Genomic DNA, 14,526 nt, shown 5'->3' on the forward strand with positions numbered 1-14,526 from the left:
GTTGATGCTTTTTGCCAAAAAGCTCTACTTTTGTCTCATCTGACCAGAGAACATTCTTCCAAAACGTTTTAGGCTTTCTCAGGTAAGTTTTGGCTAACTCCAACCTGGCTTTTTTATGTCTCGGGGTAAGAAGTGGGGTCTTCCTGGGTATCCTACCATACAGTCCCTTTTCATTCAGACGCCGACGGATAGTACGGGTTGACACTGTTGTACCCTCGGACTGCAGGGCAGCTTGAACTTGTTTGGATGTTAGTCGAGGTTCTTTATCCACCATCCGCACAATCTTGCGTTGAAATCTCTCATCAATTTTTCTTTTCCATCCACATCTAGGGAGGTTAGCCACAGTGCCATGGGCTTTAAACTTCTTGATGACACTGCGCACGGAAGACACAGGAACATTCAGGTCTTTGGAGATGGACTTGTAGCCTTGAGATTGCTCATGCTTCCTCACAATTTTGTTTCTCAAGTCCTCAGACAGTTCTTTGGTCTTCTTTCTTTTCTCCATGCTCAATGTGGTACACACAAGGACACAGGACAGAGGTTGAGTCAACTTTAATCCATGTTAACTGGCTGCAAGTGTAATTTAGTTATTGCCAACACCTGTTAGGTGCCACAGGTAAGTTACAGGTGCTGTTAATTACACGAATTAGAGAACCATCACATGATTTTTCAAACAGTGCCAATACTTTTGTCCACCCCCTTTTCTAGGTTTGGTGTGGAAATGTGGCACCCCAGGGGTCTGGTTTTCCACAGTAATGTAATGTTATGTCTGAGAGCAGGTGGGAAGTCCTTTGGTCAGGGATCCTGTGCATGCCACACCTCCTGCCCAGTCTTGGGAGGGGAAGAACTTCCCCTGTATAAACCCTGGGCTGAGGCAGGGTTAGTCAGTCAAGGAGAGTAGAGACAGAGAAGCAGCATAGGAAGAAACAGCAGAAGCTCATTGGGAGCAATATTACTACGAGTCAGGGGCTGGCAGCTGCAGAGCTCGCCCTGACTGAGAAGCTTTCTTACCGGACCCGGCGTCCGAGGCTGTGGGGACTAACTCTTACCCAGCAGCAGAAGCCGACCGGCAGGGGATTTCAGGTCCTCAGGCCCAGAAACCCGAAGGCACGGTCACACGCGTGGGACCAGCACCGCCATCGTGGAGCGGAAGCCATTAGAAGGCCCCGAGTCACCGGCCATACGGGTGAGCACCACACGGTACACTCAGGGACGTGGGCTACTTATATCCGCTTCTAGCAAGGTAACCAGAAGAGTACAGTCAGTTTGGGAGGCCTACAACTCCGCCTGGCCAGGGGAGATCCCATCTGCTCAAGGACTGACCAGGCCCCGTTCACTAGCAAGTACTCCGGGAGGGTCTATCGTTGTTACCAGTAAAGACCCTGAATTACACCGCACCGTCTCTGAGTGGTTCCTGCTACCCCCATCATCCACATCTGCTGCCCTGAGGCCATACCCCTCCCGTTGGGGGTTATACCATCTACGCTGCACCATCCATCCACCGGCCTCAGCGGACTGTCCTGCAGCGGCAGCTCCATAGCTGCATTCAACGGGTGGCGTAGTCGTCCTGCATCTACCGCTGTTACATCGCCGCTCAGTTTGACTCCCTGGGCACGGACCGGGTCACCGCCACGAGACTACAACCCTCAAGAGATCCGGCTCCGGGTAAGCTCCCGCGTGCGCAACGCAGCGCGACACAGGCCCAGGGGCGCGTCAGAATTGTATACAATTTGGCTTTAGGACAATTCTTTTTGTGTTTTTTCATTGAAGACAAATTAAATGAAGATAATAATACCGAAGAATTTGTGATTGCAATCATTTTCAGGAAGAAACTGAGTATTATCTGACAGAATTGCAGGGGTGCCAATACTTTTGGCCACCACTGTATATTGCTCTATACAGTATGGGCCCCATATATAGCCACAGACAGTATGGGCCCCATATATAGCCCCATACAGTATGGGCCCCATATACAGCCCCATACAGTATGGGCCCCATATATAGCCCCATACAGTATGGGCCCCATATATTGCCCCATACAGTATGGGCCCCATATATAGCCCTATACAGTATGGGCCCCATATATTGCTCCATACAGCATGGGCCTCATATATTGCTCCATTCAGTATGGGCCCCATATATTGCTCCATTCAGTATGGGCCCCATATATTGCTCCATACAGTATGGGTTCCATATATTTCTCCATTCAGTATGGGCCCCATATATTGCTCCATACAGTATGGGGCCCATATATTGCTCCATTCAGTATGGGCCCCATATATTGCTCCATACGGTATGGGCCCCATATATTGCTCCATACAGTATGGGCTCCATATATTGCTCCATTCAGTATGGGCCCCATATCTTGCTCCATACAGTATGGGCCCCATATATTGCTCCATACAGTATGGGCTCCATATATTGCTCCATTCAGTATGGGCCCCATATATTGCTCCATTCAGTATGGGCCCCATATAGTGCTCCAATCAGTACGGGCCCCATATATTGCTCCATTCAGTAAGGGCCCCATGTATTGCTCCATTCAGTAAGGGCCCCATATATTGCTCCAATCAGTATGAGCACCATATATTGCTCCATACAGTATGGGCCCCATATATGGCTCCATACAGTATGGGCCCCATAAATAGCCATAGACAGTATGGGCCCCATATACAGCCCCATACAGTATTGGCCCCATATATAGCCCCATACAGTATGGGCCCCATATATTGCTCCATTCAGTATGGGCCCCATATAGTGCTCCATTCAGTATGGGCTCCATATATTGCTCCTTTCAGTATGGGCCCCATATATTGCTCCATTCAGTATGAGCACCATATATTGCTCCATACATTACGGGCCCCATATATTGCTCCATTCAGTATGGGCCCCATATAGTGCTCCATTCAGTACGGGCCCCATATATTGCTCCATTCAATACGGGCTCCATATATTGCTCCATACAGTATGAGCACCATATATTGCTCCATACAGTATGGGCCCCATATATTGCTCCATACAGTATGGGCCCCATATATTGCTCCATACAGTATGGGCCCCATATATAGCCACAGACAGTATGGCCCCATATATAGCCGCATACAGTATGGGCCCCATATATAGCCCCATACAGTATGGGCCCCATATACAGCCCCATACAGTATTGGCCCGATATATAGCCCCATACAGTATGGGCCCCATATACAGCCCCATACAATATTGGCCCCATATATAGCCCCATACCTAATGGGCCCCATATATAGCCCCATACAGTATGGGCCCCATATATAGCCCCATACAGTATGAGTCCCATATATAGCCCCATACAGTCTGGACCCCATATACAGCCCCATACAGTATTGGCCACATATATAGCCCCATACAGTATGGGCCCCATATATAGCCCCATACAGTATGGGACCCATATATAGCCACATACAGTATGGGCCCCATATATAAAAAAAATAATCAAATACTCACCTCTCCTCGCTAGCGGCAGGTCAGGACTCCTCAGCGTCTTCCCGCACTCTGCATCTGAACTGTCAGAGCAGAGGGCACACTGTAGTGACATCAGCGCGCCCTCTGCCCTGACACGTCACAGGGTCAGGAGATGCGGAAGATGCCGGAGCTGCGGAGGAACGGGGAGAGGTAAGTTACTATGGCAAGTGCCGATGCTCTAAGGAAGCGCGGGGGGCTTACTCGCGGGCGCTGGCACCAGGCTCTCCCGACTCACCGGGCCCATAGCGTGCTGGGTTCCCCGACGGCAAGTGGGCTCGCACTTCCTCAGGGCCCCTCACTTGCCAGGAGAACAGCTGTGCAGTGACTGGATGCGAGAATGAGCCCTCAAATTGGGACAGTGCATCGAATACGGGACAGTTGGGAGCTATGCGTAAAGTGATGCATTATAATGAACTATTGGACTGCAAAGGACCCATATACTGTCCTTGCACAGGGGCCCTCCTCTCTGTGTGTCTCCCCCTTTTGTGCTGGGACTACTTTTTCATAAGTGCACCAGCAGAGAAGAGATAATGAACGGCTTTGAGTATTAATAAATATAACACAAAATGCAATATCCATTATACAAAATGAGAGGAGCGTTAAATTGGCCATGCATAATAGATAAACCTGTGCAAGTTTTGACTTGTTCCGTCATCATTCTTATGTGTATCTTTCACCTAATGACAGACAGGAAAACAACATTTCCCTGTGCTGTATTTCCAAATTCCCAATCCCCTGATTTTGTTGGAGACACGAATTTCACCCTCTTAGGATTAAGAAAATAAATGTGAAAAAGGTACATTATTTATTATCACTAGTGTTGAGCGAGCATGCTCGACACTGCTCGTTACTTGCCCGAGCATCTCACTACCTGGGATGTTCGGCGAACACCGAGCATTTCCGGGTTACTCGGGCGGGAGCTCGGGTCTCTTGGCCATCTTGGACACAGTCGCTCCGGATCAGACAGTGTAGAGAGGGTGCTATTGAGCTAGGGAGAGATATATAGTGCAAAATAGGTAGTATAGGGTCTCTAAAGCCTGCCAAATCAAACAAACAGTCCTTCTCAGGGCTAATATCCATCCCAGATATCAGGCAGGCAGGCTGTATAGGAGACGCAGTGATTATACCAGCAAACGCTGCTTTAAAGTCCTGTGTGCTCCTCTTGGTCAAATTGCTACACTTATCACCCCGGCCTCAGGGGCCAGGAAAAATTATTCTTTTTTCATCTAAATCCTGTATTTTTTTTTTCCCTCAGTCAGACTGTACAAATACCGGTCTTATTAACCTTTTGGTATCCCCCCCCCAAAAAAAAAAAATTGAGTGTGTCTGTGACTGTTCAGACACCAATATATCTGTTTAAAAGAGTCTTGTGTAGGCCAGATAACTAGAACTGTAGTTTTGCAGTTCCACGGGTCAAATCTCTGTATTATCCTGTTTTTGGCATTTTTTGCCATAAAAAAAACTGTAATACTGTCTCCCTGACTGGTCAGACACCAATATATCTGTTTAAAAGAGTCTGGTGTAGGCCAGAAATATAGAACTGTGGTTTTGCAGTTCCACAAGTCAAATATCTGTATTATCCTGCTTTTGGCATTTTTTGCCGTAAAAAAAACTGTAATAGTGTCTCCCTGACTGGTCAGACACCAAATATATCTGTTTAAAAGAGTCTGGTGTAGGCCAGAAAAATAGAACTGTGGTTTTGCAGTTCCACCGGTCAAATCTCTGTATTATCCTGTTTTGGGCATTTTTGCCGTAAAAAAACTGTAATAGTGTCTCCCTGAATGGTCAGACATCAATATATCTGTTTAAAAGAGTCTGGTGTAGGCCAGAAAAATAGAACTGTGGTTTTCCTCTTCCACTGTTCTAATCTCCTTTTTATTACCTTTTTGCCATTCATAGTGTGAGTGTAAGCTATTTTACTTCATTACAATGGGCAAGGGGCGTGGAACTGGACATTCTGGTGATGGTGCGTGTAGAGGACAAGGCCGTGGCCAAGGTGAAAATGTGCCACAACCAACAGCCACATCTTCTCGCTCCCACTTCTTGACCGAATTACTAGGGAACCACACTACAACACCACTATTGCGAACTGATCAGTGTGAACAGGTTATTAATTGGATAGCAGATAATACTTCCAGTTACCTGGACACCATCACCTCCGGTCTGTCTTCCACACGGTCAAGTTTTAGTAGCCGTGAGTCTCGACCGCATACTCCTCCTCACCCTGATACTCCTTCCTCCCACCATGCCGAGTGTCGTCAGACAGCAACTGATCCAACAGTTGGACACTCTGAAGAGCTGTTCACTGCTCCATTTCCATATTTGTGCCCCTCGCCTGCTCTGCTTGAAGTGGTGGAAGAGGAGATCCCATGTAGCGATGCCCAAATATTTGAACAGCCACGGCCACAGGAAGTCGACGCTGGCAATTTGTCACAAGAGGTGGTAGATGACGAGACACAATTGCCACGAAGTGAGGAGGAGGATCGTGGTGCGCAAGTGGAAGAGGAGGAGGTGGTGGATGATCTAGTAACTGACCCAACGTGGCAGGAGGACAGTAGCACACAGGGGGAGGGAGGCAGAGTACCCCAACAGGCAGGAAGAAGCAGTGTGGTGGCCGCAGACAGAAGGCGGGCAATAGTTCCCCGTACCACCAACACGAGGGACGTTGCCAGTACAACCATTAGGTCTGCTAGAGTCTGGAATTTTTTTAAAGACTCTGCTGATAACCCCAAAAAGGCCATTTGTACCACCTGCCATGCCGGCATCAGCAGGGGTGACAAAACTACCAGCCTGACCACCACCAGCATGATCAGGCACATGTCAGAAAAGCACCCGACTTTGTGGGGCGAACCCCAGGGTCCACGACCAGTGTCAGCGGGTGTCACCACTGCTTCTTCCGCAGTTGTGCGTATAATAGAACCCCCTCTTGTGCGTGCAAGGCAATCCCCTGTCCATACTGCATGCAAAGATGCCCCCTCCTCTCAGTCTTCACTTGTTATGGCAGTTTCTCAAGAAACAGCATCAACGTCCACGTCCACGTCCCACTGCAGCGTTCAATTGTCCATATCCCAGAGCTTTGAACGAAAGCGCAAATTCGCAGCCAACGCCCCACAGGCCACAGTCCTAAATTCGCACATTTCACTACTGCTTGCGTTGGAAATGCTGCCTTTTAGGCTGGTGGAGACGGAATCCTTCCGCAACCTTATGGCGGTGGCCGTCCTTCGGTACTCGGTCTCCAGTCGACACTATTTTGCCCGGTGTGCCATCCCCGCACTACACAAGCACGTGTCCCAAAACATCTGCCGTGCCCTCAACAACGCAGTTACTTGGAGAATCCATGTGACAACGGACACGTGGACAAGTGCTTGTGGCCAGGCACATCTCCCTGATGGCACACTGGGTAAACATAGTGGAAGCCGGGACCTAGTCGGACCTTGGGACAGAACACATCCTCCCCACACCGAGGATTGCGGGCCCTATGTCAGTCAGAGTTGCCCCCACAGTGTACAGCTCCTGCGCATCATCCTCCTCCTCCTCATGTTCAGCCTCCATCTCAGATATCACCACATCAGTTACAAGCTGGAAGCACTGCAGTACTGCCTCAGCCAAGCGGCAACAGGCTGTGCTGAAACTCATAAGCTTAAGTGATAAACCTTAGACTGCTTGTGAGTTGTGGACAGCTGTGAAAGAGCAGGCAGTTCTGTGGCTGAGACCGCTGAACCTAAATCCAGGCATGGTCGTGTGTGACAATGGCCGTAACCTGGTGGCGGCTCTGAGGCGAGGCGAGATCACACACGTACCATGCCTGGCTCATGTGCTTAACCTCGTGGTTCAGCGGTTTCTTAAATCGTACCCCGAGTTGCCAGATCTGCTCGTCAAAGTATGTCGCCTGTCAGCTCATTTTCGGAAGTCGGATACAGCTTCCGCCGCCCTTGCTGTGTTGCAGCAGCGTTTGCAGCTCCCGGCACACTGACTGGTGTGTGATGTCCCCACACGTTGGAACTCTACCCTCCACATGTTGCAAAGGATTTGTGAGCAGAAGAGAGCAGTTGTGGCGTACCAGCTGCAACAAGGCCGTCGATATTCAGGTCAGACTCCACACATAAGACCTCAGGAGTGGACCTGGATGTCTGACATATGTACCATCCTGACAAACTTTGAGGAGTCCACCAAGATGGTGAGTGGCGATGACGCCATCATTAGCGTCAGCATCCCACTTGTCTGGCTGCTCTCTGCAGAGAATTAAAGAGGAGGCATTGCAGCCAGAGCATGATGAGATGGATCAAGAACCCGTAATGGGCGATTACACACAGCCCAGCCTCATCTCATCCCAACGTGCATTGGGGGACAATGAGGGAGAGGAGGAGGAGGAAGAACAGAAGCTGGTATCATGCGCTGTAGAGGGTAGTACCTGTACAACTGTCATACAGTCGGTTCAGCGTGGGTGGCCTGAGGACAGGGGGGAGGAGGAGGAGGAGGAGGAGGAGAGCATGGTCATTCGTCATCTTGGTGAGGACATGGAAGTCTTGCCCGTTACCAGTCTGGCACGCATGGCTGACTTTATGTTATGCTGCCTTAACCGTGACCCTCGCGTTGTCAAAATGTTTGGTGACAGTCATTACTGGTTGGTGACACTTTTAGACCCCCGCTACAAGGAGAACTTTCACTCTCTTATTCCTGAGGTGGAGAGGTCTACAAAAATGGGGCAGTACCAGAAGGCCCTTGCTGCAGAGCTGTTAAAAAAATTCCCATCTGAACACGCTAGTGGTAGAGGTCGCAGTTCGTTGACCAAGGCGTACAGGCAAGAGAGACGCAGCTCCTATCCAGCAGAGGCAGGGGAACACTGACAACATTCTGGGACAGTTTTCTGAGACCCGCCCAGCTTACAGGCCCTGAGGCGCGGGGTACTCTCACAAGGAGTGGAAAGTTTCAAAAAATGGTGAGGGAGTACCTTGCCGACCGTACCAGCATCCTCCGTGATTCCTCTGTGCCTTTTAATTATTGGGTATCCAAGCTGGACACTTGGAATGAACTCGCTCTGTACGCCTTGGAGGTGCTGGCCTGCCCTGCCGCTAGCGTGTTATCGGAGCGTGTTTTTAGTGCCGCTGGGCGAATTACAACTGATAAGTGCACTCGCCTGTCAACTGACAATGCTGACAAGCTGACCCTTATCAAAATGAACAAGGACTGAATTGGACCAGACTTCTCATCACCACCAAATGACAGCAGAGTAACATAAAGTCAAATCCACTGTGTTATTTCGGGAGGTGTATTCTCATGCACCGCTTCACACCCACATGGGTATACGCTTCCTCATTTCGGCTGTATTTTGCTCTTCTCTTCCTTATCCTCAGCCTCCACCACCACTATACCACCAGGGTGACCGTGGTCCGTGTTACCAGCATTGCAAGTTCCTCTGTCCTAATTTTTGGCAGCTTTTGCTTGGAATGCATCTGCAAAGACTATGGGAGACCCACTCCCCAATAATGGGAATAATGTTTTTAATATGCTGTACTGCATGGCTCTTGTAAGGGGCATGAAAACCGTCTTGTTAAGCTACTGCGACCTCCACCACTTTTACCAAGGGCATTGATATTGTCTTTTTTTTCCACTGCGACCTCCACGTCTCTTCCAAGGGGCATTAAAACTGTCTTGCTAAGCTACTGCGACCTCCACCACTTTTCCCAGGAGCTTTGATATTGTCTTTTTATTCCACTTCGACCTCCACTTCTCTTCTAAGGGGCATTAAAACCGTCTTGTTAAGCTACTGCGACCTCCACCACTTTTCCCAGGGGCATTGATATTGTCTTTTTATTCCACTGCGACCTCCACCACTTTTCCCAGGGGCATTAAAACCGTCTTGTTAAGCTACTGCGACCTCCACCATTCTTCCGAGGAGCATTAAAACCATCTTGTTAAGCTACTGCGACCTCCACGTCTCTTCCAAGGGGCATTAAAACCGTCTTATTATGCTACCGCGACCTCCACGTCTCTTCCAAGGGGCATTAAAACCATCTTGTTAAGCTACTGCGACCTCCACGTCTCTTCGAAGGGGCATTAAAACTGTCTTGTTAAGCTACTGCGACCTCCACGTCTCTTCCAAGGGGCATTAAGACCGTCTAGTTAAGCTACTGCGACATCCACTTCTCTTCCAGGGCGCATTAAAACCGTCTTGTTAAGCTATTGTGACCTCCACCACTTTTCCCAGGGGCATTGATATTGTCTTTTTATTCCACTGCGACCTCCACTTCTCTTCCAAGGGGCATTAAAACCGTCTTGTTAAGCTACTGCGACCTCCACCATTCTTCCAAGGGGCATTAAAACCGTCTTGTTAAGCTACTGCGACCTCCACGTCTCTTCCAAGGGGCATTAAAACCATCTAGTTAAGCTACTGCGACATCTACCTCTCTTCCAAGGGGCATTAAAACTGTCTTGTTAAGCTACTGCAACCTCCACCACTTTTTCCAGGGGCATTGATATTGTCTTTTTATTCCACTGTGACCTCCACGTCTCTTCCAAGGGGCATTAAAACCGTCTTGTTAAGCTACTGCGACCTCCACCACTTTTCCCAGGGTCATTGATATTGTCTTTTTATTCCACTGCGACCTCCACCACTTTTCCCAGAGGCATTAAAACTGTCTTGTTAAGCTACTGCGACCTCCACCATTCTTCCAAGGGGCATTAAAACCGTCTTGTTAAGCTACTACGACTTCCACGTCTCTTCCAAGGGGCATTAAAACCATCTTGTAAAGCTACTGCGACCTCCATGTCTCTTCCAAGGGGCATTAAAACCGTCTTGTTAAGCTACTGCTATCTCCACCACTTTTCCCAGGGGCATTGATATTGTCTTTTATTTCACTGCGACCACCACGTCTCTTCCAAGGGGCATTAAAACCGTCTTGTTAAGCTACTGCGACCTCCACCACTTTTCCCAGGGGCATTAAAACCATCTTGTTAAACTACTGTGACCTCCACCACTTTTTCAAGGGGCATTGATATTGTCTTTTTATTCCACTGCGAGCTCCACCATTCTTCCAAGGGGCATTAAAACCGTCTTGTTAAGCTACTGCGACTTCCACGTCTCTTCCAAGGGGCATTAAAACCATTTTATAAAGCTACTGCGACCTCCATGTCTCTTCCAAGGGGCATTAAAACCGTCTTGTTAAGCTACTGCTTCCTCCACCACTTTTCCCAGGGGCATTGATATTGTCTTTTATTCCACTGCGACCACCACGTCTCTTCCAAGGGGCATTAAAACCGTCTTGTTAAGCTACTGCTACCTCCACCACTTTTCCCAGGGGCATTGATATTGTCTTTTTATTCCACTGCGACCTCCACGTCTCTTCCAAGGGGCATTAAAACCGTCTTGTTAAACTACTGCGACCTCCACCACTTTTTCAAGAGGCATTGATATTGTCTTTTTATTCCACTGCGAACTCCACCATTGTTCCAACGGGCATTTCCTCCTAATTTTAGTCAGCTTTTCCTTTTCAATGCATAGGCGAACACTAAGGGAGACCCACTCCTCAATAATGGGTAGAAGGTTTTTACTATGCTGTAATCCGCGTCTGTTTCAAGGGGCATTGCAGTTCCTCATAGTTTTTGGAAAGCCTTCCATTCACTGCTTAGGCCAACAGTGCACAGGAGACCCATGGAAAAAACGGTTCAGTTAAGGCCCTCTGACCTCCATGTCACTTCCAAGGGGCATTGGAGTGCCTCAAAATTTTTGGTAGGCATTGCACTCACTGCATGCCCTATAAATGTGTAGCCGAACCGCTCCTTTTGGTACAGAAACATATCCTACAAGACATGTGTGGTTGACTGGCCTGATATTGATGTGAATGGTCCCTGTTCCTCCTGCTCTTTCTCCTTTGCCACCACCTCATCCATCATTCATCACCTGAAGCTTTGTTTTAACGGGAGTCATAGAACTGGGATAGTAGCAGGAAAACATCCAGCAATCCTCGGAGGAGGTAGGATATGTGCCAAAACGCTGACCACCTAAGGCCTAGCCGCTACTACATACATGCGCTTGCATTCCAAGAAAACAAAGCAGATGCTAATTTCTATCATCATCATCATGCTCCTCACCTTGGCACTCTCAACTCCCCTGATGGAGAAGCCAGGGCCCACCGGAGGAGTCTGGTTCTCTGGTGGGCTCGTCCAATGCTGCCCTAAAGCAGGCCGGGCTAAGAAAAGTGTGGGGGGAAGTTCCAAGGAGAAATAGGGGCGGCTGGGGACCGTTTATGGAGACCCGGCCCCCCCAGGCAGCTGGGAACCGTGTGTGGACACCCGGCCACGGGGCGGCTGGGGACCGAGTATGGACACCCGGCTGCCCCCTGGCAGCTGGGGACCGAGCGTGGACACCCGGCCGCCGGGTGGCTGGGGACTAAGTATGGATACCAGGCCGCCGACGCAGCCAAGACATGGTTGCCGGCATCTGCCACCACATGCCTAAAAGGCTCAATTTCAAGTTCAAGCAAGCTAGCATGTGCGGATTATCGTTGCGGAAAAATCCGCAGCACTACCAATTATTTTGCGGAAGCTCGGCTCTTTCGCCGCCATTGACTTGCATTGGAACACATGGAATCCGCATCACTGCATCTGTACATGCAGAATCCATGCGTTTCAATATGCGGATGGTACCCGGTTTGGAGAAGAGGAGACTCTCCTCCGGACCCGGGTACCATAGAACCTGTAAAAAAAGAATAAAATAAAAAATAAATATTATACTTACCTTCTGATCGCCCCCGGTGTCTTTATCCGATGCGTCCTGGCTTGCCGGCAGCTCGCGATGGTCTGAAAAGGACCTGCCGTGACGTCATTTAATCATGTGACGGGTCACGCGACCGCTAACGTCGGCAGGCCATCAGAAGGTAATTATATATTTATTTTTTACCATTCTTTTACGGTCACACTATATAAATCCATGCCGGTTGCATGGATTTATATAGTGTGACGAAGTTGTCAAGCACTTTCCAAGCGATGCTAAAATCGCTTCAAAAGCGCTTGCCAACTTCGCATGCGGAAATGCATGTGAAGAACGCTTCACATCCGCAAGTCCCTGGCAGGAAAAACGCATGTACAATCCGCATGTACAATCCGCATGTACAATCCGCATGCGTTTTTTCTGCCAGGGAGATGCAGAAACGCTCAAAAAAAATTCGGAGCATTTCTGCATCGTGGGCACATAGCCTTACATTAATTGTATGACTCAATATTGAGCACACGTAGCCATCTATACACAGCAGGAGGCCGCACGTAGCCATCTATACACAGCAGGAGGCCGCACGTAGCCATCTGTACACAGCAGGAGGCCGCACGTAGCCATCTATACACAGCAAGAGGCCGCACGTAGCCATCTATATACAGCAGGAGGCCGCATGGCACCATCTATACACAGCAGGAGGCCGCACAGCACCATCTACACACAGCGGGAGGCCGCACAGCGCCATCTATACACAGCGGGAGGCCGCACGGCGCCATCTATACACAGCGGAAGGCCGCACGTAGCCATCTATACACAGCGGGAGGCTGCACAGCGCCATCTATACACAGCGGGAGGCCGCATGGCGCCATCTATACACAGCAGGAGGCCGCACGGCGCCATCTATACACAGTAGGAGGCCGCACGGCGCCATCTATACACAGCGGGAGGCCGCACGGCGCCATCTATACACAGCGGGAGGCCACACAGCGCCATCTACACACAGCGGGAGGCCGCAGGGCGCCATCTATACACAGCGGGAGGCCGCACGTAGCCATCTATACACAGAGGGAGGCCGCACGGCGCCATCTATACACAGCGGGAGGCCGCATGGCGCCATCTATACACAGCAGGAGGCCGCACGGCGCCATCTATACAAAGCGGGAGGCCGCATGGCGCCATCTATACACAGCGGGAGGCCGCACGGCGCCATCTATACACAGCGGAAGGCCGCACGGCGCCATCTATACACAGTGGGAGGCCGCACGTAGCCATCTATACACAGCGGGAGGCTGCACGGCGCCATCTATACACAGCAGGAGGCCGCATGGCGCCATCTATACACAGCAGGAGGCCGCACGTCGCCACCTATACACAGCGGGAGGCTGCACGGCGCCCCCCCAGAGACAGCAGGAGGCCGCATGGCGCCACCTATACTCAGCAGGAGGCCACACGCAATCACATACGCAGTCACACACCCAGTAACGCACACACATAAGCTTATACAGACATATACATACACGCATAAACACATTTGAAACACAAAAATACATATAAACAGACATCACACAATGATATCTGCCTGCACACACACACACACACACACACACACTCATACTCACTCACGCACACAGACAGACAGACACACATAGACACACACACACTCACCATCCCCCGGCTCGGCTCCAGTCCTCCTGCTCTTTTCCGGTGCAGCACTGCAGGCCGGGTGCACACTGCGTGACGTCACAGCTAGGAGACACGGCCGCGCACAGGGCCGTGTCTCCTAGCAGTGACGAGACCGGGCCAGCACAGGGAAGTTAACTGCTGCAGTGCTGGCCCGGCCGAAGAAGAAGCAGCGGCCGTGCGCCGCTGCTGGGGGAGAGGTCCGGGAGCCCCCCCGCCATTGTCTGCCGGTATGTGCCACGGCGCCGCACATATAATGAAGGCAATCTGTCCATAGACACCCCGGAGCCCCGGGTCCCTTAGAAGTTCGGGGCCCCAGGCGGTAGCACAGATTGCCCTCATTATAATCCGCCTATGCCCGGCCGCCCCCAGGCGGCTGGGGACTGTGTGTGGACACCCGGCCGCCCCCTGGCGGCTGGGGACTGAGCGTGGACACCCGGCCGCCGGGCGGCTGGGGACTGAGTATGGATACCTCGCTGCCAAAACAGCCATGAGGTAGTGGCCAGCTTCGGCCTCCTCCAAACTAAAAGGCCCCATTTCAAGTGCAAGCTAGGAGTATGGTATTGCAGCCTGGGCGTGGGTGGGTGGCAGGCTGCATACTTGCGCTTGCATTGCAAGGAATGGGGGAGGTACAATTG

The sequence above is a fragment of the Phyllobates terribilis genome, unplaced genomic scaffold (assembly GCF_046119375.1).
Source record: "Phyllobates terribilis strain yellow unplaced genomic scaffold, ASM4611937v1 Scaffold_1__5_contigs__length_1240528914, whole genome shotgun sequence".
Lineage (NCBI taxonomy): Eukaryota > Metazoa > Chordata > Amphibia > Anura > Dendrobatidae > Phyllobates > Phyllobates terribilis.